The 24,628-nt window shown below is 40.8% G+C and overlaps 1 protein-coding gene across 1 annotated transcript in view; it reads left to right on the top strand.

Moving 5' to 3' along the window:
• Window positions 1–24,628, top strand: part of AKAP6 (A-kinase anchoring protein 6) — a 516,415-nt gene that overhangs the window by 57,223 nt on the left and 434,564 nt on the right. The window contains exon 2 of the mRNA XM_081157931.1: window positions 23,582–23,793. The gene's annotated coding sequence lies outside the window, so the exon portion shown is untranslated. The remainder of the gene's footprint in view (window positions 1–23,581; window positions 23,794–24,628) is intronic.

The raw sequence follows: 24,628 nt of genomic DNA, 5'->3' as shown, positions 1-24,628 counted from the left end.
AGGCTCTGAGTGGCCTGCCAGCCCTGCCTGCTGTCTGCCTCCAGAGCAGGCCTGCGGGCTGGGCCCACCCTCTGATCTTCCCCCTCCTTCCTCTCCAAGCCTTTGTGCTATGGAAACATGGGAATTGAGGGGCTTTATTCTTCAGGGCGGGGTATGCCAAGAGTGAAGCACTCAGGCCCTGGGACCTTACTAGGGATATCTCTAACCTGAGGGTTTAAACATGACCAGAGCCAAAGGCCTTTTGGGTGAGAAACATCATGTGCCCCCTGGAAACTGTACTGTATGCTCCAGTGGTGTCACTCATTTCAGTGACAGGAAATATTGCAGAAATATTGATATTCTATTGATATTCTATATTGTTAGGTCTTTATTTAGAGAAAGAGCTAGTTCATGGCATTAATAACTCTTTAAGGCAAGCTTGTGTGTGTGTGTGTTTAAATAGCAATATCCTGTGGAATACTATGGGCAAAAAGAGAACTTCTCTAACAATTCTGTTAGAAGTTAAGAGAGTGGATGTTTCAGGGGAAGGATTATCATTGAAAGGGGACAAAAGGAAGTCTTTTAGGATAGTGGCCGTGTTCTATTTCTTGACCAGGATGGTGGCTATATAGATTTTTCATTGTGAAAATTCCTGTAGCTCTAAATTTGTTTTGTGCACTTTCTATATGTGTGTTACACTTCAACAAAAAAGTTGAAAAAACCACATAAATGGAATATTTGACAGTGTATTCTAATACATTTCTAATGCAGTTTCCAAAATAAAATAAAATAAAATAAAAAGAAAAGAAAACTGCTCTTTGCTGCTCTTCTCTGTGAATCTGAGGTCCCCTTTGTGAAGATGCTTGCCCTTGCCATGGCCCATGAGAAGCACAAAGAGGGACACAAGGCTGAAAACAAGGATCTTATAAATTTGACCGTGGCAGGGTAGGAGGAGTTACATAGCAATTAATCATAAAAGGAACACCTGCATCGGGTCTGGTATGGTGGCAGCCCACCTGACCGTAGAAATGGAGGAGAAATATTGGGAGAGTCCAGCAGGAAGACAGAAAGTTCTGCTCAAGAGTGTTGTTCTCTGCTCCTTAACTCCAGAACTGTGCTCCCATAAACTGTGTTTTATCACAGTTAAAAAATCACAGTTTACTTTGGTCATTTCCTGATCACTACACTAGAGTTTCAATAGCCATCTCTCCCCCCACCCCTTTTACTAATATGACTATATTGACATCAAAGCAGATGGGGCAGGAAAAGCCAAACTGGTTCTGTGGAGATAGCCCCTTTGTCCATTCGAGGCCTCAGTCAACTTTCTTTATATCCTAGTAAATTTTTTGCTTTCAATATTTAATAAGAAACAAATCTTGCATATCTTGATTACTTAGATAATTTTAGTGCTTTTATTGTGTGGTTGTAAAACAAAGTAATTTTTAAAACATATCTGTGTATAGATAATTCAAGTAGGGCAACCTCCGTATTTAGGTAGAGATAAATAAAACTGAAGAAAAAAATCTGAGATTATAGAGATAAATTACACTGAAAAAATTAATCTCAGGTTTGTTTGTTTCTTTCAAATCAAGGAATTTGCTGCTTGTGGTAGAGTCTACTTGAACTCACTAATATCTGTGTTCTTTTCTTCTTGGGAACAAAACTAGACCTCATTTCTCAGCCTCTCTTGCAGCAATGTGTGGTGCTGCTTGAGTTTTGTCAATGGAGTATGAGTAAAAGTGATGTGCTCCTCTTCTGTGCCTGACTCATAAAAATCTCCTATGGGGAAAATCCCACTCCATTTCTCAGCTGAATGGAGAGATTCAAAGACTTGAAGGAGATCAGAATTACAAGGTGAAGGAACCTGAGTGCTGAATAACATTGTGGAGCAGAGGCCACCTATGATCCTCACTGGACTGTGATGGGAACAAGAGTTAACTTTTAATGTTTTAAGTCACTGATATTTGGGGGTTCTTAGCTACAGCAGTGAGTCCTAATTTAAATGAGCTATTTTAAATTGGGGTTAAGAGGTGATTTCTTTCTACTTTAACTCATTTCAGTGACAGGAAATATTGCAGAAATATTGATATTCTATTGATATTCTATATTGTTAGGTCTTTGTTTAGAGAAACAGCTAGTTCATGGCATTAATAACTCTTTAAGGCAAGCTTGTGTGTGTGTGTTTTTAAATAGCAATATCCTGTGGAATACTATGGGCAAGCCTTCAGAGATTATTTACACTAGAGTGTTGTTACTATGAAGGACAAAAAAACTGACTTTCTATGTAGTAAGACTAAATACAAAATATTCACTTCCTTTAATTGCAACATAGTGGTTAGGGGTAAAGGAGCATTATCGTTAGATCATTTCTAGAATGCCTTCCAGATACTATGTTCTGATCCTCTAAGTATGCTTGTAACAGAAGCTGACTGACTAACTTTTATTAAAAGACAGAGAGAGAGAGAGAGAGAGAGGAAAGAAATTTATTGACTAGATTTGTGTAGCTGACAGAGTAACAGAAAATAAGATCTCACAAGTATAGGAGCCATGGGTCTCAGTCAGAGGAGCTCATGGAAAGTCTCTGTAGGCGCCATCAGAATAACCACTTACGTTCCATCTGCTCCTCGATTGCCCGACATTTCATTTCCTAGGGGAGAGGGTCAGATGTAGATTGTTTACATACCCACCCTTTGGCCATGATAGGGTGTCAAGGCTGAGAGGCCCAGGAGTACCACAAGGCGGGTGAAAGGAGAACATCCCACAAAGAAAGGCAGAATTCTAAGACATCCCTTTAGAAACAGAAAAGGCGGTAGCAGAAAAAATAGAAGCAAAATTAGGTGGCTGTTACTCTCTTTTGCCTGGTTGTGTGTCTCCTGATGTTTCCTCTTTCTTGTCTAATATATATCTGAAAAGATGATGCCAGGCCAATACATAGAACTTTTATAACTAAAGGCATCGTTTATAAGTAAATGATTGAATGACCAATCATTAGACTAGCAGTAGGCATTATGACCAAAAGCTAAAAATATTTTACTATGTTTAGTTGCTTATAATATGAATGAGATTCCTGGGCTTATATTCCAAAGAGGTGAGGTATAATCATTATAAGCATGTGGCATTATAGGTAATTGCAGTTTTTAATACTATGCTTAAGTTAGCAACACTGACAGGTTTAGCTGGGACATATCTTCAGATGGATAACAATTTTTAAAGTAATTACTTTATTTTAGTAAGATGCAATGTTTGGGCTTATTAGCATCTGAGGTCAAAAGGACAGTGAGTAAATCATATGAAGCCCCTTATTGATCCTTGAGTACTGGGCTCTTAATCCCCAGTATCACCAGCTCCTTGTCTGGGTTGCATGTGTCCTGTGAAATAGTTACATTCATTTTTAAAGACTCTATTTTGAAATTATTTTAGACTTACAGAAGAGTTGCAAAGATAGTACAGAGAGTTCTCATATACTCATTACCTAATGTTAACATTGTATGTATCCATAGTTACAGTCATTTTTTAGTGGTTGAGCACGAGCAGTCTTAAGACTTGAGAGAGACAGGTTGATGCATTGAAAAGCATAGGGTTTTGGATCCTGACAAATTTGGATTCAGGTATTATATCTTACTAGCTATAAGACAATGTCAAACATGTTACTTCTCGTAAAACTGGGGTACCATCCCTCTTACAGGGTCCTTGTGGGCATGAAACATTCCATAAAAATGGAATCATCTTGTAAAGTTTTGGTACACAGTAGATGCTTAATGAATATTCATTTATTCTTTCCCCCTCCATCTCTCACCACTCTCTTAGTGCTCCCTCTTCCCCTTCCTTCTCCTTTTTCGCTTTATGTTATTGGGTAATGTCACTTTTATTCTAAATTTTGGTTTCTGCTGTTGTGTCTGTCCCCAGCCAGATTGCCTTCCCAGCTCTCTAATTCTGGCATTTTCTGATCCTGGAGGAAGAGGTGACCTTTTTGACCTTAGTATTGTTCAGCCTCTTGGTGAATTAGCCTTAACATTCACCAACCTGAATTTGAAGTGCAGAAGTTGTTTCCACATCAATAGCAAGCACTTGGGAAAATTATAAGGAAGAAAATGAAACCAGTTGTAGGTTGCGGAATGAGTGTGTGTGTGTGTGTGTGTGTGTGTAGGGCAGTAACCAGAAAAGGATATAAACTCTAAACAACTCAAGCTTCTCTGTACTTTAACACTGGGAGGGGTTTCTAGTATAAGAAGTTCAAGACCATGGATCCAAATAATCCATTTTAGCCAAGTGGGACTCAAATCCTTGATGGGCTAATCTACTCTCGTCATTTACTCTGATGAATGTCCACAGGGAAGGGAAACAGTACAATACTGGCACTGTTTCACTCTCAAAAAAATCTGCTTAAAACCAGATGCCTGGTAGCCATATGACAGACGCTCCACCCTGAGGAGGGGCGCCCCTCTGGGACCCAGGAGATGCACTGATGATTATGCTGCGTGCCTGCTTCTGGGCCTAATGGGCAGGCTGGGAGGGAGAGATGGAGCCCTGAATATCTTGGACGTGACACCCTCTGGGCTGTAAGTGCTCCAAACAGGATTTTGCCTCAGCTTAGCAGCTGTCCCATGGCAGCAGCCCTTTTTGCCATATGGGGGAGCCATATTTGGCATTCATTTGGGATCCGCAGGCTGGTAGAAACCCCATCATCCACGAGAGAGTGTGGGTCAGAGGCCTAATTTTAGAGTGTGTGAGAGAGAGAGAGAGAACAGGCACTGTCAATCTCTAACTGCTTCTTTAAAAAAAATTTAGTGCAAGGACTGTTATTCTGGTCTCCAAGCCACAATAGGAGAGGGGAGTGAGTATTAGTGTGTCACCATAAGGGAGTGCAATAATGAAAAACTGTAATCAGGGTTGGGCTGGCAAGGAGCTTCACCAGGAGGAAATGCTTGCCCATGGTGGGGGTGGATTTGTTAGGAAGTCCAGCAGGGGTCATTGGGAGGGTCACAAAGTGAAAACGTGACCATTGGTAAAGAAAATGTAAGCCAGATGTGAGGCAAGTAGCATTTCTGTAACAGCTACACACCCAGATTTGTAGCAGGGCGGGAAGCCTGGGGGCTGGTGCCTGGCAGTGTTCTTGCCTGTGGTGTCTGCGGCTCGGTCACAGGACCAGAGGGCGCCTTCTTTTCCTGAGTGATATGGGAGGGGTGGGCAAAGGGATGACCCAGGGACCTAATTTGTTATGGTTAAATATTGAGATGTTAGCATTAAAACATATTAGATCTGTGAGGTTTGCAGAGGTGGAAGAAACATAATATTTTGACTAAAAGATCAGTGTTACTAGTATTCAGGTTTGTGGAAATAAGATTGTAGTTTTTTATTTTAGAATAGAAATACTAATGTGTCATATCAGTACAACTATATGGCCTAGCAGAAAAATGGCTGAGAAACAAGAACCCTGATTTATAGTCTAAGTTCTTTAGCTGATCTACCTCAGTTTCTTTATATATCAATGGGAATGATAATAGCTGACACCTCATCATAACTGGCCATGGGGCCGGGTCTTCCTGGGTATAGATACTCCTGTCTTCTTCATTTGATAATGAAGGAGCTGAGACCTGAGTTAAGTGACTTGCTGTGTGTCATACAGTTAGTAAATGGCCGTTTGACCCTGGGTTACCTGACTTCAGAGCCTTTTATTCAACTCCCACCATGCTATTTTCCTCGAAGGGTGTGGCAAGGATGAAATGAGGTCATAGAAAGAAAGAGACTAATTCTGAGATGGCTGCTAGAATGGAAAGACCCTACCTTTTGAAGCCGGAAAAGGTGGATTTGAATCCTACAGGTGATAACCTTGTAACTAAGCTACAAATTACTTTATCTTATAGTTTTTGGTTCTGTCATTTTAAATGAAAATTGTAATGCCTATTTTTCTGGCTCTTCGAAGATTAGAAATGATATATATTATAAATTATATGACTATGTAGATATATAGTATTTAATTGGTAGTAGAAACTTAAAAGTTGATAGCTATCATTGCTTTCTCCTGCTTTCATGTATTAGTCTTGAGGATCAGGACTACTTATATGTATATTTCTGTGTCCTGCTTTAGGTGTCATGGGACTGAGCACAAAGTTACCACGGAGCTTTTAATAACAATGGCTAGCACTTAACGGGAGCTTACTACGGACTAGGTGCTATTCTAGGCTTTTTACGTATATTAACTCACTTAACCACCACAGGATGAAGAAAATACTCTCAGTGTCCTGATTTTATAGATGAGGAAGTGACATTCAGTGATACAGTTTGTGGCAGAGCTGGGATCTGAGGCCAGCAGTCTGGTTCTTAATGACCATGCTGTTAGCTCTAGATCGTTAAGATCATAGATTTGGAAGAAGAAATAGAAGTTTTATAGTTCAACCTTACCCTGCACACTGAGAATTACTTGCTTAATATTTCTGAGAGATGCTTGTTACGCTTCTGCTTCTTAACCTTTAGTAATAAGGTGCTCTAGGCCCAATGAGGCAACCCTTTCAGTTGCTGGGCAATTCTTTGTGAAAGTTTTCTAATGTTAAGCTGGAACCATCCTTTCCTTTTTCTTTTCCATTGACCTTCTAGTTTTTTAGGTACCCAGAACAAGGTTAGCTCGCTCTTCAACATGACACCCCTTTACTATTTGAAAACCGCTCCCTGCTTTTTTCCAAGCCAGTAAGTTCAGTTTTCCCTCAGTGGTGACTCATCATGCTGGTTGGACCCCTGGCTGTTTCTTTTTATGTATGGTGGAGTAAAACGTGACAGCTGTTGCCCATCACAGCACATTATTCTCAGTGCAGGTTAAGGTTGCACTGGCCTTCTGGACAACCGCATCACACAGTTTGCTACCATTGGTTTTGGGTAACTATAATCTCCTGTTTATTAACCTGCTTAGGCTGCCATAGAAAATACCAACAGAAATTTATACCAACAGAAACCTCTAGTGCTGGAGTCTAGAAGTCCAAGATCAATGTTCTGGTGAGAACTCTCTCCCTGGCTTGCAGACAGTTTCCTTCATGTGTCCTCACATAGCCTTTCCTTCATGTGTGTGTGTGGGGACGGGGGGGCGGGGGGCGCCTGTATCTTTTTGTCTTTTATAAGGACATCAGTCCCATGGGATTAGGACCCACCCTTATGACCTCACATAACCTTTATTACGTCTGTATAAGCCCAAATACTATTTTGTTAGGGATGAGGGCTCCAGTATGTGAATTTTGGCAGACACAATACAGTCCATATCATCCTGTGACCACAGCAGTGTGACTGGGTGCTAGAGGCCTGCAATGGAGAACCTAAGGAAAGTGCCATAACCACTTAATCTTGGGCTGCGGGGCAGTGTGAAAAGAGTGAAAACTGCCCCTCTTCCTTCAGGGCCTGTGGACCTGTCTATATAATCCCACCAAGCCCCTGAGGTTCCCCTTTCTTGGTTTTGAGTAGCTGTGATACTGACAAGGTGGGGAAAGAAAGGCAGACATCTGAAATCTCTTATTGCATCAATAACTTTGAGCTTCAAGCCCAGGGATTTCCCCATCCATCTCATATTGGGCATTTTGCCTTCCTGCCATAGGGAACAGATGCAGGGAGGGCAGGTTGTAAGCAGGAGCCCTTAATCATAAGGGCAAAGGGAGCTCTCCCAGGACCTTCAGTGCTGGCAGGATGACTGTGGAGACCTGCCAGAGAAATCCTAGCAGCCCTTGCAGAGAGGTTTAAGTTAGGGGGGTCCGCTGCTCCTGTGACCCAGCCTGCTTCAGCCCAGAAGAGAGCGAGGACAAGGCAAACAGGGCATGTGTCCATTAGGATTCTCTAGATTGCAAGTGCTAGAAAATCCAAACTAAAGTACTTTAAACAAGATGGGAATGTATTGGTTCACATAAAGTCCGCAGGCAGGCTGAGCTTCCAGTGTGGTTTGATCCAGTGCTCAAATATTATCACTGGGCTGTCTCTAGGCGTGCTTCATCTGGGTTTCAGCTTTACTGGCTCACTTTGTGGCTTCATATCATCGCACTACCAATTCCAGAGGAGGACTAAACATGTTTTCTTGGCTCTCACTGGTTCATGTGCCATTCTGAAACTAATCAGTGTAGCCACAAGGATGGGACATGTTATTTTAAGCCAACCAGGGATTCCCCTGTAGCTAGGGTTGGAGTCAATTCCATGGAAACCACATGACTGGAGAATAGTGGAAGGTGGTTTCCCAAAGGAACTTTTGGATCCTCTTTTCCAAAGTAAACTTTGGGTCTCTTAGAAATTTTGGAAATGGCTATTGGACAGAAGCAATATGTGTTTATGATAGAGCATTTCTGACATGGTTCCCAAAACAAATGTTCAGTCAATGTTACTGAAATGTCCCTGAGATTTGTAAAAAGGTGTCACTTTCTTTTCTTACTCTTTTATAGCAACTTTATGTTTTTATATGCTGAGGTGTAAAACTATAGTCTCCTCAGATTCTCTCTCATTTATAGCTGAGATTTCCCCCAGGGTCTTGTCGTTTGTGCCCATCCATCCATCCAAAAAAAATACTTACTGTCTACTGTGTGCCAAGGGATGCTAAATGCTGGGGATGTTGTTGTAGATGAGGGGGAGAGGGTCGCTGCCCTCGTGGGGCTTTCAGTTTTGTGTTCCAGTCTCCTCATCAAGCTGCTATGCTGGTGCTTGTTGCTCAGGAATCTCTGCTCTCCCTCAGGCCATGGCTGCCTCCACTACCGTCTTGGCCTTGCCCTATTTTTTATTATGCCGTGCAACACAGATTAAAGGATCTCCCTTTAATTGTGCACAGCATGGCAGAAACTATGTGCTTTCACATGTGCAGGACAGTACCTGTCACAAATGCCATGGATTATTTATATATTTATTGGTTTAATATCTTTCTCTTTAGACTATTCATAAAGGTAGCAACTGTCTCTATCTTATTTGTTATTGTTTTCCCTTGTCTAGCATAGTGTCTGGAGCATACTAGGCACTCATATTCTTGAAAGATCTGCTAGACTATCAGGATTTACAAGACTATTTAAGGTGAAGGAATACTTAAAAAAAATACAAAAAAAAAGTATCCTGACTCAGCAAACAAAAGTTTGGAACCAGAGAGCTTCACTGGTGAATTCTACAAAGCATCAAGGAAGAATTAATGCCAACCCTTTTCAAACTCTTCCAAAAAATAACAGAGGAGGTGACTCCTCTGAACTCATTTTACAAGGCTAGCAATACCTTGACTTGCAGACAGCTGCCTTCTTGCTGTGCCTTCAAATGATGGAGAGAGAGAGAGAGCGAGAGAGCAAGCTAGCTCTCTAGCTTTGTTCTTATAAGGACCCTAATCCTGTTTGATCAGGTCCCTATCCTTATGACTTTATTTAACCTTAATTACCTCCTTATAGGACCTATCTCTGACTATAATCATATTGAGGATTAGGGCTTCAACATATGAATTTTGGGAGAAACAATTCAGTCCATAGCAGAGTAGCTCTAGGGTCCCTTCAGGCACCTTTCTAATGTTTGCCTGCCTAGTTTCCTGCATGCTTCTCTGTGGCAGAGGCCAGCTGTGCATCCCCTGGAGTGCTCCCAGTGTGTCTAGTCATAAGAAGCTATGCATACCTCCGCCAAGACTCAAAGAGAACAAAGTTCCTTTCCTCCCAGTGTAAGGTTGGCTTTCTTGGTCCCTATTTTTTGTGTAAATCTTTCTCACCCAAGGTTTGGGAATATCCATTCCCTTTCAGGGAACCTTCTCCTTAATCTATCGCCTCCTTCTGAATAAAGGACAAAAATGTCCAGCTCAAACCAAAGTTAAAATCTCCTCTGTCAGAGTCCATATATTTAAAACATTTGCATTAGGTTATTTTACGTCATTCTTCAAGACAAATTGGCAGGTGTAACCAGGGGTATATTTGGATGTCTTTTTCAAAACAAAGGATCCTCCTACCCCAAAGAGAATGCAAGTCCCACATACAGACAGAGAGAATTCTTCTAGCACTTAGCCGGCAGCCTCCCTTCCACTCCCCTCTCCCCTCAGATTTTACCCACAAGGCTTGAAACGTCCGTCTTAGGCCAGGACTCACATTATCCTCCCGCTGCCTGACTCTGGTTCTGAATCACAGTGTGATATTTTAGCCTCTGAAGCTAGCCCTTTATATCTCTGAACCTTGGTGGCTGGAATAAAAGGCAACACTCCTATCCTAAAGCAGCCAGAAATGCGTTTTCTGGGTAGAAGTAGGAAAAATATTTGAAGCATAGTTTTCCTTTGTTCTGAAAGCCCTCTAGGTCATATAGCTGTAATTTAAAAAACCCGATTGCCTCGAATATTGGTAAAGTCAACCTGATATAAATACTCCAAGCTGAGTTGTGTTTTCCTTAGTAATGGAAAATAAGGGTTCTTGAAGAGAAAGGCAAACTTTTAGGCGTGGCTTTTTTTCCTCTGCCACGCTCATTGATTGATTGGTCTAGAATTTCTGTGCAGAGTATTTAACATGACTAATAAGTGTTCCATAGCTCAGTGAGGAAACTACCAAGAATAAAATGTAATTTCCAAATGGTTGGGTCAGGGATTTATTTATTTATTTATTTATTTATTTATTTATTTATTTATTTATTTATTTATTTATTTATAATAGTAAAGATAACAAGTAACATTTACATAGTGCCTTAGAGTTTACAAAATGCCTGGTGGGTGAGCATTAGGTCTGTCTCAGGGATGAGCAATCTGCTCAAGCCCCAGCTAGTAAATAACTCCAAATCTCATCATTCAAATAACTAGTGGGTGTTTGTGGTAGGGCTGGGGCACAGTTTTGCCTCTTTTCACCTCAGTGTTGCCTCCACTTCTACTAGGTCACTCCATTCTCTCTGCCTTGCCACGGCCTGTCCCCTGCATTTCTGGAGCTTCTGTTGCCTTGGCACCAAAAGGCAATGGGGAGTCTTTCTTACCAATGGGAAAAGAGCTGAGTGTGAATTAGCTGCATCCTAGACCAAACACATAGCTGTTACCCGATCCTTGTACTTAGGTAATCATCCTGGCTCACCGTCGGCCACTGATGGGTATTTGCTAGTACACACCTGTTTGATGCCACCAGATTCTGTATTTTTCCATGACCCAGCCGAGGCCCACTCTTGGCAAATACAGAACTTGGCAAAGTTAGGAATGTTGGATCAGGAAATCCATTCCTGAGTGGACCAAGGGAAGTTTTAAGACCCATGAGTGCTGACTGACCTTGGGGATGTGGTGATGCGATAGAGACAATGGATTTTGCTCAGTGGACACTTTTCTTCTAGCACCATTCCCTGGATCATAGCCCCTGTGTGTCCCTTGTAGAGCAGAAGAGACCCAGACTTTCTAACCATTGGCCGTTCTGCTTGGAGAACTCTCAGAAAAACTACTCCTCCCCTTGGGGTTTAGCCAAACAAGTTCCATGGTGACCTCTGATTTCCTATTGCTGAGGAAAGAGGAAAGCTCTGGGCTATGGAGAACTCATCAGGCCTGTGTAGAAAACAGGGCTCTGGCTTGTTCGTTCTCAAAAGGGCAGATTGTTGTCCCTCATTTGCACATTAATAAAAATACTCTCTAGTAGCAGTAAGAGTTTTTTGATGTATCTTATTTTAATTCCTTGGAGTTATTTCATTAGTATGTTTATTCCACAGTGTGTTGTCATTTTGATGTGCTATGTTTCTTTGTGCTGAGTCTCAGATACATGGATTTGCACAGATTGCTGATGTCTTCCTACGTATATAGGGTGGGTCAAATGTAGGTTTACGGTTCTTCATATGGAAAATAATATAATAAATAATAATCTCTGTGTTTCACCTACTCACAACTGTAAACCTACTTTTGCCCCACCCTGTATTTACTAACCAGAGATTGTGCTTTCCCCTTTGGAATTGCTCTTATGGGAAGAATGTTTCTTTATATGTGGTTCATGGTCAAGCTTTACCTGCATTTTGCTCTTAATTGTTTTCTTTTTTAACCTAAACCCACCTGTATTAAACAAACTTCCTTCCCCATGTTCTCCAAAGGAAGCCATGCATAAAAAAGAAGTGTACAAAAGAGGAAAATCCAATCCATCTATGCTCTTAGTTACTTTCTCAAACAGTGGTTAAAACCTGTTCACCACAGAAGGAAAACTTTGCTTGTGAAGATGGATGGAGGACCCCATCGGTGTCTTAATAAGTTTATTTTCTTGGGCTTCAGTCTGGTCATGCTACTAAACTGTCATTTCCCCCAAGCTACCCAGCACCAGCTTGGTCTTCTCTTTCAGCTAGTTATCTGGTTTTTTTCCTGCTGTTTTCCTGACACCTGAATCATGACTTTGAACCTGAAGAATGGCAGTCTCTTAAGATTTTGTGGTTTTGAGGGTCAGAGAAAGTTCTAACTTGGACTGCAGTTTGAAAGCACAAGTGCCTAGGATTCTATTCTCTTCAATTATTGAATGAATCAGGCTCACTTCTCTATTCAGCTTCTTTCATTAGTGTCTTCTTTTAATAGTAGCACAGAGATTCTACGTCTGATACCTTTATACAGGACTAGTATGGAGAAACATGTATTTAACATTCATTAGCATTTGAGCTTCCTCAACTTGTAGGGTTTGCTCAATTTCTTATTGACCCAGTCCTATAGATTAGTGCTTATTTGCATGGGAGACTGTCTTCTCGGTATATGGATAGATAAACCACAGGATAAGAAGGAACAGGCTAGGATTGCAATTATTGCTACTGTTACTATTGCTGCCCTAGTACTATTGCTGCTGCTGTTATTGTTGCTGCTACCTGCTGCTCAAACAATGATTATAGCTGATGCTGCTCTGGCTGATTCTGCCGCTACTAGTACTGCTCTTTCCGCTGCTGCTACTACTTACCATTCAGGTGTTCAATTCTATGCTAGGTGCTTTAGGGATTTAAAAAAATCATTGCCAAAGACTTCAAGATCTCTATAGTCTACAAAAGACTAACCTGAGAAATAATAGCTGGCAACCAAGCACAGTAATTACCTTTTTTTTTGGTTTGTTTTTAGTAACAATATGTACCAGATGCCTTACATAATTACTTTATTTAGTTATATGACCATACTAAAAGACAGGTTTTACTATTAACCCTTTTCAATAGACAGGAAACTATGTTCAGAGAGGGCAAGTAACATGCCCATGATCAGTCAGCTGGGATTTAAGCCTAGGAGTTTTTTTGTTCTCTAAAACTGATGCCATTTTCACTAGGCTGTCCTGTAGTCTTTAAATACAGAAAGCTCATTCCCCTTTATTATCTCAGGGGATTTCACAATAGTCCCCGGAAATGGCAGGGCATGCATCATGAAAAAAACTGAAACGCAGAATATGAATGACCCTCAGAGCTAGTTACCAGGACTGAACCTCAGGGCTCCCAATTCCCAGCCCTGTGCTCAGTTTCCCTATGGAGCAACAACGTTTTACTGACTCTGTATTTATAAAGCAGCCCTGCAAATTAGCACAGGCCCAGAGCCTGCAAATGAGGCTAGGGGGACAGAGTTCTAGCAATTATTGAGATTTTACGTCCCCGTGTACTTGCCATGCCATGTACTTTGTGCAGCCCAACTCACTTTCATCAGCAGCATCGCCTTTGCAGAACCTTTGCCCCTTGAGCAGATTGGCATTTACAGCGTGGGAATAAATACCTGGTCTGGTGGTTGACCAGTTTTGAAGATCTGCATATTGCTTTGCTCAACAAGAATTTACTGAAAACTTAGTATGTGCACCGCCCCCCCCCCCCCCCCGCCGGCCCCCCATATTAGATTGTAAGTAGTTCTATTTTTTAATTTTTTGAGGAATCTCCATACTGTTTTCCAGAATGGCTGTGCCAGTTTATGTTCCCACCAACAGTGTCTGAGAGTATCTCCACATCCTCACCAACATTTGCTGTCTCTTGCCTTTTTAATAACACCCATCTTAACAGGTATAAGGTGATATCTTATTGTGGTTTTGGCTTGCATTTACTTGATTAGTGATGTTGAACATATTTTTTCATAAACCTGGTAGCTATTTGTATATCTTCTTTAGAAAAATGCCTGTCCAGGTCCTTCACCCATTTTTAAATTGGTTTATTTGTTTCTTTGCTATTGAGTTGTAAGAGTTCCTTATATATTTTGAATATTAACTCCTTATTGGATATATGGTTTGCAAATATTTTCTTCTTTGTTGATCATTTCCTTTGCTTGCAGAAACTTTTTAGTTCTATGTAGCCCCACCTGTTTATTTTTGTTTTTGTTGCCTGTGCTTTTGGTGCATTATTCAAGAAATTGTTGCCAAGACCAGTATCAAGGAACATTTCCCTTATGTTTTCTTTTAGAAGTTTTAGAGTTTCAGGTCTTACCCTCACGTCTTTAATCCATTTTGATTTGTTGTGTCTGGTGTAAGATAAGGGTTCAGTTTCCTTCTTTTGCATGTGAATATACAGTTTTCCCAGCAACATTTATTGAAGAGGCTGTCTTTTCCATTTTGTATTCTCGGTGCCTTTGCTGAAAATTATTTGACTGTATATACCTGGGTTTATTTCTGGGCTCTGCATTTTGTTCCATTGATCTATGTGTCTATTTTTATGCCAATACCATACTATTTTGATTACTATAGCTTTGTAATTTAGTTTGAAATCAGGAAGTGTGATGCTCCCACCTTTGCTCTTCTTGCTCAGTATTGTTTGAGTTATGTGGGGTCTTTTGTGGTTCCAAGCAAATTTTATGATTGTTTTCCTTTTTCTGTAAAAAATGCATTGGAGTTTTGATAGGGATTGCATTATTTTGTATATCACTTTGGGTAGGATGGACATTATTATAATACTGTTTATTCTAATCCATGGACATGGGATATCTTTCCATTTATCTGTGCCTTTCTCAATTTCTTTCATCAGTGTTCTATAGTTGTCAGTGTACAGAGATCTCTCACCATCCTACTTAAATTTATTCTTAAGTATTCTATTTGATGCTGTTATAAATGGGGTTGTTTTCTTAATTTCTTTTTAAATAGTTTGTTAATGTGTAGATACACAACTGACTTTGAGGATCTGGATATCTTAATCTGCTTGGGCTGCTCTAACAGAAATCCCATAGACTGGGTAGCTTATAAACAATAGAAATTTTATTTCTCACAGTTGTATAGTCTGGAAAGTCTAAGGTCAAGGCACTGGCTGATTTGGTGTCTGTTGAGGACCCAATTCCCGGTTCATAGAGGGTGCTTCTTCACTGTGTATACCCTCACATAGCAAAAGGGGACAAGGGAGCTTTCTTGGTACTCTTTCATAAGGGCATTAATCCCACTCACGAGGGACCCACCCTTACAGCCTAATCACCTCTCGAAGGCCCACCTGCTAATACCATCATTTTGTGGGTCAGGATTTGAACATATGAATTTAGGGTGGGGGAGACAAACATTCAGTCCAAGCACTGGGGAAGCACTATAAACATAGAGCTAGGTAATACTTGATTTTGTTGTTTTTAAATGATATCTCAATGCATATGTTGTGGTATATGTCCTTTTGTGACATGTATACTTATGAATATTTTATATTTACTTCCATTTTTTGTGGGTATAATCCTTTTCAAAAGAATTCCATGAAACAATAATATTTTGTATTATGGTGAAATGTTTTTATAGTAAGTACATTGATAGAATGTTTACTCCAGCAGTAAATTAGTAATTTTATAAGTAAAGTGATGTCATTGGCTAGAGTGAGAGGGAAAGACTGGTGTTATGTACAAAACTGCATTCTCACTCAAGTCTTTAAGTTTATATATGTGTGTGTCTGTTCATATGCACATATATTTATGTATGACTGGTGGTTTGGGAGTTTGGTTGCAAGTCTTTAGCTGGCCATGGAAAATGGGAGGAAAGATTAAGTCTCAGGTAAAGAAATATTTACTAGGCAATGTACAGAACAAGTGTTTGCTACTCAACCTATCCTGCTCTGGAAGACTAATCTTTTCCCTGAAGAAGCTTAAAGCCTTGGCCAGGTAGCTCAGTTGGTCCCCAAGTTGAGGGTTTGATCTTCAGTCAGGGTACATACAAAAAACAACCAATGAATGCATAAATAAGTGGAACAACAAATCCATGTTTTTCTTGCTTTCTGTGTGTGTCTCTCTCTGTGTCTTTCTCTCCCTCTCTCTCTAATCAATACATTAAATAAAAAAAAGCTTGAAGATGTTTTCATGACAGACATGCATTCAGTTAATGGAATATAAAGCAGGCCAATGCAAAGACTCAGGTAGAGTTAAAATAAAACTGATGCTTATGACAGGCTGTAGGATTTCAGCTCTCTTATTTGTTTTATAGCATCTAGCACATAAAGATTACTTCACTAATGGCGTGTAACTCTGTGCTTTATATAGAGCTGACTTTTAAGAATGCAATAATTAAATTGGATTAATCACTAAAAAATGTTTGTACCGTAAACAAATCTCTTCTATTATAGCTGCTTTTGACTTTGTTATAGTAAACCTTTTAATGTATTATTTACTGAAGGAATTTTACCTAAGAAAATAAGGTGTAATTTATTTATAAATAAGGGTTAGTTATTTTATTAATAATTTTTCTTGGGTAAGGAGAGGAGTCTAATTTAAGAGACTGTGTGGATTAAAAATTCTGTTAGTTATAAGACTTAGTTGTAAATAATTTAAAAACGGGTATCCTGACCACTACTCCCTCTATCTCTGATGACACATAGGAGGTATTTGCTTGCTTACTTGCTTTATCATAACATTTTAAACTCTGGGTGATAAAAGAATCTGCTAGGAAACCAATGTTATTTAAAAAGAAAGAAGTATTAAGAGGGATATAGTAAGGAATTACTTATGCCTGGAAGTGTGCTAAAGATTATGGGGAAATCAAAAGTAGCATAAGACATGGTTAGTACCCTAAAGCATTATCTACTTGAGTAGACAGATTAAGACCTATGAAAAACATTAAATACTAAAACAGGAAGGCCCCAGAAGTACTAGTGCAGGGTTTAAACAGCTCGTAAGCCCTACCTTCATATGTTGGTCCTGAATGTTTTCCTCACCTAAATAAGCAGCACAACTGTGCTTCCACCATGTTAGTCACTTGGGTTAATGTCAAATGTTTGCGTTTGGAGTTAAATCTAAGTGAAGCAGAAAAAAAAATTCTATAAAATCAAGCAAGAGAAAAATTCAGAAGGATGGCAGGGAAATTGCTGAACTGGTGAGGGCCAGTTTCTGTGGACAAAATACCCTAATGTCTGTTTCAGGCTCCAAATCTAGGTAGTCGTTCAGGATATAATCCACACTCCCTGAGATTTTTGAGGCTTTTGGCCTTTGTTGATGTGAACTTTGTCTGGGAAAGAACAAAGGAATAGGCCTCAGTCTGAATAGGGTGTAAAGTCACTGTCACAGATCCAGGAATGTCCAGGAGAAACAATGGATAATGCCTTGCGTCTTCCTTGTAAGGAGGGTTTGCCAGCTCTGGCCCTTCGAGAGGTCTCATTGCTGAGGCTCGTGAACCATTCTAGAACTCAAGCTTTTCCTTTTCAAGGAAATTGCATACTAAAGGTGACAACTTACACATTACCCAGTTTCTCTGATGGCTTTGTGGATCACTTAGGTCTCTGTTTACTATGATGGAAATCCCAAAACATACTGGCTTAAGCAGAAAAAGAGAAATTTGGGTTCTTATAAGCTACATCACCAGAGTAGGGCTGATCTCTGGTTCAAGCAGTGTCACCAGAACTATTTATTGTCTCTCAGCGCAGCTCTGCTTTCCTCCTTGTTGGCTTTATTCTTAGACAGGGTCTCCGCCCAAGAATGCAAAACAGACAGGCAGCTTCAGATGTGACATTCTTTTGCATTCAAAACCAGGAGGCAACAGTGATTTCCATTACAACGTCTCATCGCATCTCATTGGCTTCAGTGAGGTCCCACACCCATTTCTGAACTAATTTCTGTAGGTCATGGGACTGCAACAGGCTGGTTGGCTTAAGACTGAGTCACATGCTCCATTCTTTTAGTTGGAGGCCCACCCAAAGCATGTATGTTAGACTGTGTGTTAAACTGTGGAAGAGGTGATGTCTGAGAGAAAATAATAAATCCAGACATCAGGTAGTAACAGTAATAATTGAGGTTAGGTATCATTATTATGGCTGCAAGTTCTATTCTGATCACCAGTGAATGACTGATCATTTTCAGGCAACAATTCCTGCTTTGCATGTTTATCTAAAGAAAGCACAAGGGGTGCTGAACATTCAACAACAGTAAGAGCCACAAATGTCCACTTTGTTTTGGTGTCCAAATATTTTTGGCTTCTAAATAGTCTCAGAAAGTATATAAAGTACTGATTTAAGCAGCATTCACAATCAGCATGTGGTCATATAGGCATGTGGTTGAAGTGTTTGAATACGTTTGTATTTTGTCAACAAAGGTCAGTTTTGAAGCCAGAATTGGCCATTGTTGCTGGAAGATTAACTAAATCCCCCTTCTGCATGAGAATCTGACCTTCAGTTAACTTTGTAGACCTGTTCCCCTGGAAACCTGAAAATGATACAATGTCAACAGCATTGCTGGGCAACATTGCTGAGGGTAAAATTGACCCTTGGTTGGTAAAAATGGCTACCTGGAAGTAGGGGAATTTCTCGGATCTGGCCCTGACTCTGCTCTCCAAAAGGAGCTGTTTGTCCATTCTGCCCATGGGCCTGGTTCTGGGGACCCCATGGAGGACTAGCCATTATATCCGCTGGTTACATTTGAAGTGGGTGATGAGGGGCGATGGTCTGGATTGAGGTAACTATAAATCTTAAGAGGAAGCCATAGTTTGGGGCTTGTCTGAGTGCAGAGACTATTGTAACTGGGCATATCTTTTGTGGGGACTCTGGAAGTTATGTCTATGAAACGTTACAAGATATTGGCTTCCATGTGAAATAATGCTTATAAGACTGCGCTCTTGAACTTGCCTCGTGTTCTCGTTGTTCCTGAGCTGTCATCTAGGGGCCAGATAGAATAGCTCCTGGACACTGTGTGGATTGCTGCAAGACTGCTGCAGAAGAGTAAAGCCTGGTGCTGCCCTGCTGGCAAACTCTCTGAGCAGACCAGTGCCTGTGATAGTCTTGTGTGTCTGAATGTTCAGCTGAGCTTAAGGGGGCCCACTGGTGGTGTTTCAGACACATATGTAAAATGCAGCCTGAAATAAGGCTCAGATTGCTGATCTCATTATGAAGCAGAGATAGGATAATTGTGCATTACATATGTTGTTGTTGTTTTTTTTCCTGGGAACAAAGCTAGACTCCATTTCCTCGCCCCTTGCAGTATGTGTGGTCATTTGACCAAGTTTTAACCAACGGCATGTGGGTGGAAGTAGAGTATTTCTAGACCTGGCCCATAAAAACCTTCCCTGTGCCTTCTCTAATTACTCAGTGAATGCCAAGGACTCTAAAACTCTAGAGGAAGATGAAACTTTAAGAAAGAGTCCCTGAATGACCACATACAAGGTCACCTGCAACTGAGAACACCCACTTAGACTTCAAGTGAACAAGAAATGCACAAGTATTATATGTAGCCAGGATAATTTGGAGGCTTACCTATGAAATCCGCTAGTATTTCTTGAACAGTTGTTAACTAACAACTAACATTCTTCAGATCTAGAAAATTTCACATGGTATGCTAAGGGATGCAAGCCTGCCACATTTCTAGGAATGGCTTTCAGATTTTTTAAACTCCTAAAATACAAGCACGAGATGTATATATCATGAACTGATGATTTGGAAACAAAACTCATTTGCTCTTGAAATGGTAAGGATTTGGGTGACAACTCCTAATTGTAAATGGGGAAAAATGTCAAGGAGGAAACATTTGTGGAAATGTTGCTCTGTCTATAATAACATCACCAAATTTCTGTCTTGCCAGTTCAGGATGGCAGAGAGAGATGGGAGGCAGACTGTGCTGTCCTGGGGGTGAGAGCACACTCTTTCCTCTTCTATAGCCTCCAGGCTGCATCAGGAGCTCAGGGCAGGCTCTAACTCATTGTTTGCAGGCATGTTTCCCATAGTGTTAGTCTACAGCCAATGGAACATTAGTGCATTAAAAAAAAGGGTTTTATGGTTAAATAAATTAGGAAAGTACTATATACTATATTCTGCCCTCCCCACAGGAGAGTCTCAATACATATTAACATATCAGTCTCTGAGAAAGTCTGTAATAAGGGAACCTATCTGTAACATTGTCAGTTTATAACAAATAATAATAAATATTATAAATTTATTATATTATTATATTTATTTTATACTTTATTAAATTGTTATAATTTATCTATAAATAGATAATTTACCTGTAATAAACTACCCCAACATCTCAGTGGCTTAGTACAGCAAAGATTTATTTTTCACTCATTGCAGTTCCCTGTGGGTCAGTGGGTAGTTGGGAGAGGATAGCTGTGCCTCACGTGGTCATTCAGGAACCCAGGCTCAATTCACAGTGTGGAGCCATTACCTTCCAGGACTTGAGCTCTCCACTAGATTTTTTGCATCCAGCTAGCAGGGGCGGAAACATGGAAAAGGCACACATGTTCCTAATCACCGCTGGAGGTATCACTATCCACTTTTACTCACATCCCATTGGTGAAAACTAGTCCCAAGGTCCATCTAGAGGTAAGGGCACTGGGAATGTGCCTAGGAGAGCAAGGAGAGCATGGATATTGGTGAGCGACCCAGTAGCTGTCACAAGTTTTCCTGCTGTGCCCCCTTTGCTCCCTTTTCCCTTACAACACACACATTCACATCCCAAGGGAGCTACCCAAAGTCCCATCTAGTCTCTCCATTAAGCTGAAAATCTAGGACTTTTTGCTGAGGCGAGTTGTTTCCCTCAGAGGCAAAATGGGAGACACATGGTCTTTGATCCACAGCAATTTTCTGAAATCCTTCTGCAGTCATACCTCAGATATATTGCAGGTTCAGTTCCAGACTACTGCAATAAAGCGAGTATCACACTAAAGTAAGTCATGCTATTTTTGCTGGTGGAGGGTCTTGCCTTCAATTTGTAAAACACAGAACATCTGTGAAGTGCAATAAAACGAGGTAGACCTGTAGTCACTCAGGACTGAAGCTCCCTGACTCAATTCATAGATCTGGATGTGATTCTGCTCGCCAGGAGAACTTATTCATTGTTTCCCATGGCCCAGGCTCTGTGCTCTGAGAGAATCCCCTGTTCATTACCTTCCCTGAACTCATCTGAAGTGAGTGTGAGGAGTAAGGCCTTGTTGGTAGCTGTGCAGGCTTTGCAAGCCATTTCCTGACCATATTATTTCAGTGTCCAGAATATGGCTGGACCTACAGGTGAGAGCTAAAGAACCTCCATTGGTTGGGGTGAGTGAGCTATTAATAAGAGTATTAATAAGCTTTGACATTTCCATGATGCTACTGGTTTTCAAATGCTTTAATGTACTTTGTTATATGCAATTCTCAAAATAACCTCATGAGGTAGGGATGTGGGGACAGTGAGAAAGTCCACTGGGAAGTCCACAGTGTATTACTATAGGCCCATTCGCAAGGCAAGACACCACTTCATGACTCGCTTCTGTTTCATGGGTCTCCTTTTTTATCCAATCTGGGCCATTCTGTTATTCAGGAAGTTTAGGTTGTTAATATTCTGACCAGGCCTCTGATTTGTTGAGTCATCCATCTCTTCCCACCAAATGACTTGCTTTTGGCAAAGGAGGCTGAGAAGATTCCTTTTATTCTGAGAAGCCAAATTCAAGACTGGAACACCTAATCCACCCTGCTCTCTCCTATCTATAGAATCATGGAATTTGAGCTCAGAAAAAGCTGATAATATTGTTCTGGACCCATGACTTTCACTCCATCGTCTCGAGAGGCTGAGCATTCTTCAGAGGTGCCTTCAGGGCAGATGAAGTAGGGGCTCTGGTTGAGAAGGGTTCATTAGTCTTGGCTCTTGGGTTTTTCTCCCCCCCTCAACCAGGGCAGTCCAGATTTGGTCTGTTTCATTAGAAGTGGAACCCTTTGGTTCCATTACTAACAAAACCCCCTTGAAAACCATGGTTCATAGCTAAATCCATCATCTCTGCAGATAAAAAACTTGAGGCCCAGAGAGGTTAATTGATTGGCTTGATGTCACACAGGTGCTCACTGGAGGAACTGGCATTAGCATTTGGGTTTTCTGAATCCCAAGTAAATGCTCTTCGCACTTGAGTGGCTTCCTGTTACTTCCCTTAGTGTGGCACGTGGTCTAAGATAAAGGGTGGGAGTCAGGTTCTGACCATGACTGAGAGTATGGGTGACTTGGCAGCAGCTTCACTTCTTGCTCTTGGTCTCCAATTCCTCATTAAGTGAAGCAGGAACAATCCTGGCTTCTCATCCAGGGCAGAGCTGCTCTGTGCATGGCTGATGGTGCACCCTGCTAGGATCTTGGCACCTCTCACGCATTTTATCAGCCCCTATTTGACAGAGGCACTGCCTGAGTTCCTTCTGTCATTCCATTCTCCCACCCCCCATGCAGTTGGCTAACGCTGCCGTTTAAAATCTCAAGTAGGAGAGGACAACATAATTGTCTCATTAGATTTTGGGCTTTTGAATGTTGTTCTTACCCAGATGTGAAGATAGAGTGGATGGAGGTCAGCTTGATTCTGCCTCTATTAGTGTTCTGAAAGTATTAATTATGGAAGAGATGGCTGCTTTGTCCATGTCTCCTTTCCCCTGTTCTCACCACATAATATTTGTTTTTGCTCAGAACTGTAAAGGAGTGATTGCTTTAGATTTGCTTTTCTTTTACCAACCAACTGGAGAAATACATCTCACTGTGTCCTGTTTAAATGTGGCTTTTCACACTATTCCAGCTTTTGTGGGGGAAAGGGCATGAGTAATTTCCCCCTGGGTGCCTTATTGCCTCAAAGAGAGGAAAACAGAGCCCCCAATGTTCATAATGCCAATGATTTAGGAAGTTTTTAGCAGGTCTGCCACTTGTTCCAGCCATGAGATTGGGTCCCAGAAAATACTCTCCCGTTTGGGCTGTAAGTGGGAAGGGTTCTGCAGGCCAAGGAAAGGGGACCTAGAAGTTAAGGGTGGTATGGTATGCCCCCTGAATTCTAAACCTCCTTCCACATGCCTATTTGGTGCTCAAGTGAGTGTTGGGGCTACTCTGCATGAGAAGGTTCTGTGGGCTGGTGTCCATGAGGGTGATTGGTTAGGGCAGGCTTCATTGGTAGGAGTTTGCCCATGTTTGGAGAATTAAAGCCTATTTACTGTACAATTAGAGTCACTTTCTAAGCTGTTTATATTTTTAATTCTTTTCTTTTTCTTTTCTTTTTTTTTTTTTTTTTTTCTCTCTGCTTTGTTGTTTTAGTCTTTGGCACATGAGCAAAAATTCTTTTTGATAACTTCTAAAAAGGTACTGTAATGTTGTCCAGAGAAGAAAAAGTGATCAAATCACCTAACAGAGAAACACTGTCCATTTGAGTTTATATTTGCTCAGTGCTAAAATCTATATTCCCCCACCCTTTCTAAATGTGTAACAACAAAAGTAGGAGGTAATTATTATTTTTTCCAAAGTGCCTTCAGGGAAATCCCTTTTAAATATATGGATTTTAGTCCAATGAGGGATCCTCTTCCTTGGGTTTAAATTTTGCATATCGTCTGTTTCTTACAGCGCTTCTGTATTGTCTCAGGAGCCACTGGAAATGCAGCAAGGATTCCTGGCACATCCCAGTTGCCATAGCAACAGCAGTCTTTCCCATAATGAGCTGCATCATCTGAACTGATGTCACAGCATCATGCAGCAGGTCAAACAAGGCATCTCCTAGTATTGCATCCTACAGATGTGCTGTAAACATCAAAAGAAGACGGTGGGAGCAGGAGATGGTGAGTGTAAATGTGTGGGCATTAATTGCACGGCTGTTTTGTTGGTTAGTCTGTGCCTGCTAAGGCGGAGATGGGGGGATGTTGTCTGCTTAAAATGGACTAGGGAAAGAAGAGCTGTTTTACCTAAATCTGTTTTTCAGTCTGCTGGGTTAAGACAAAGGCCTGTAAGACTCTTAAAGGAATCAAAATACATAAAATTATTCTTGCTCCATCTCTGCCTGTTATTTTTAGTGTTCTTATGGAATTTTTCATAAACACAAGATAATTTTCTATTTCAGAACCCCAAATAGGCTCTAAAATGAGTGGTTCACAGTCTTTCAACATTGTAAAGATATGTATTTCTTTTTTATGGGGCAGAGCTAATTGGTCCCCTATTTGCTCTTGTGATTTATGAAATATTTAGTGATTTGCAGTATGAAATTCAGTATTTACCTCGGTTGGGTTTTAGTTTCTTCATGGCAAGGAACGACTGCTGAATAAGCATTTGATATAACCCTGATGTGAAAGGGGATCTCTTGCATGTTCAAGGCAGAATTTATTAGAAACATGAGGACCCAAACCAAATAAAATTACTTGAGCCTTTTGATTTATATGATAGTCCTTCAACCCATGTCCTTCATAGTTAGTTGAAGGACTGCCACGATGTTTTTTCATCTCTAGCTAGTCTCTAAAATAGCTGGAGTTATTTGCAGGCTGACTTGTAACAAGTCTCCTCTCTGCGGCAGTTGCAATGAAGGGCAGCCCTGAGGAGAGCCTCTGGAAGTGGCAGTGTTGCTACTCTCGTTTAACTTTAGCCAGAATCTGGTAAGATGCATAAATAGCAGGGTCCTCAGTT

The sequence above is a fragment of the Miniopterus schreibersii genome (assembly GCF_964146895.1).
Source record: "Miniopterus schreibersii genome assembly, chromosome: 1".
Classification (NCBI taxonomy): Eukaryota; Metazoa; Chordata; class Mammalia; order Chiroptera; family Miniopteridae; genus Miniopterus; species Miniopterus schreibersii.
The sequence above is the reverse complement of the archived record's forward strand: the minus strand, read 5'-3'. Positions and strand labels throughout refer to the sequence as shown.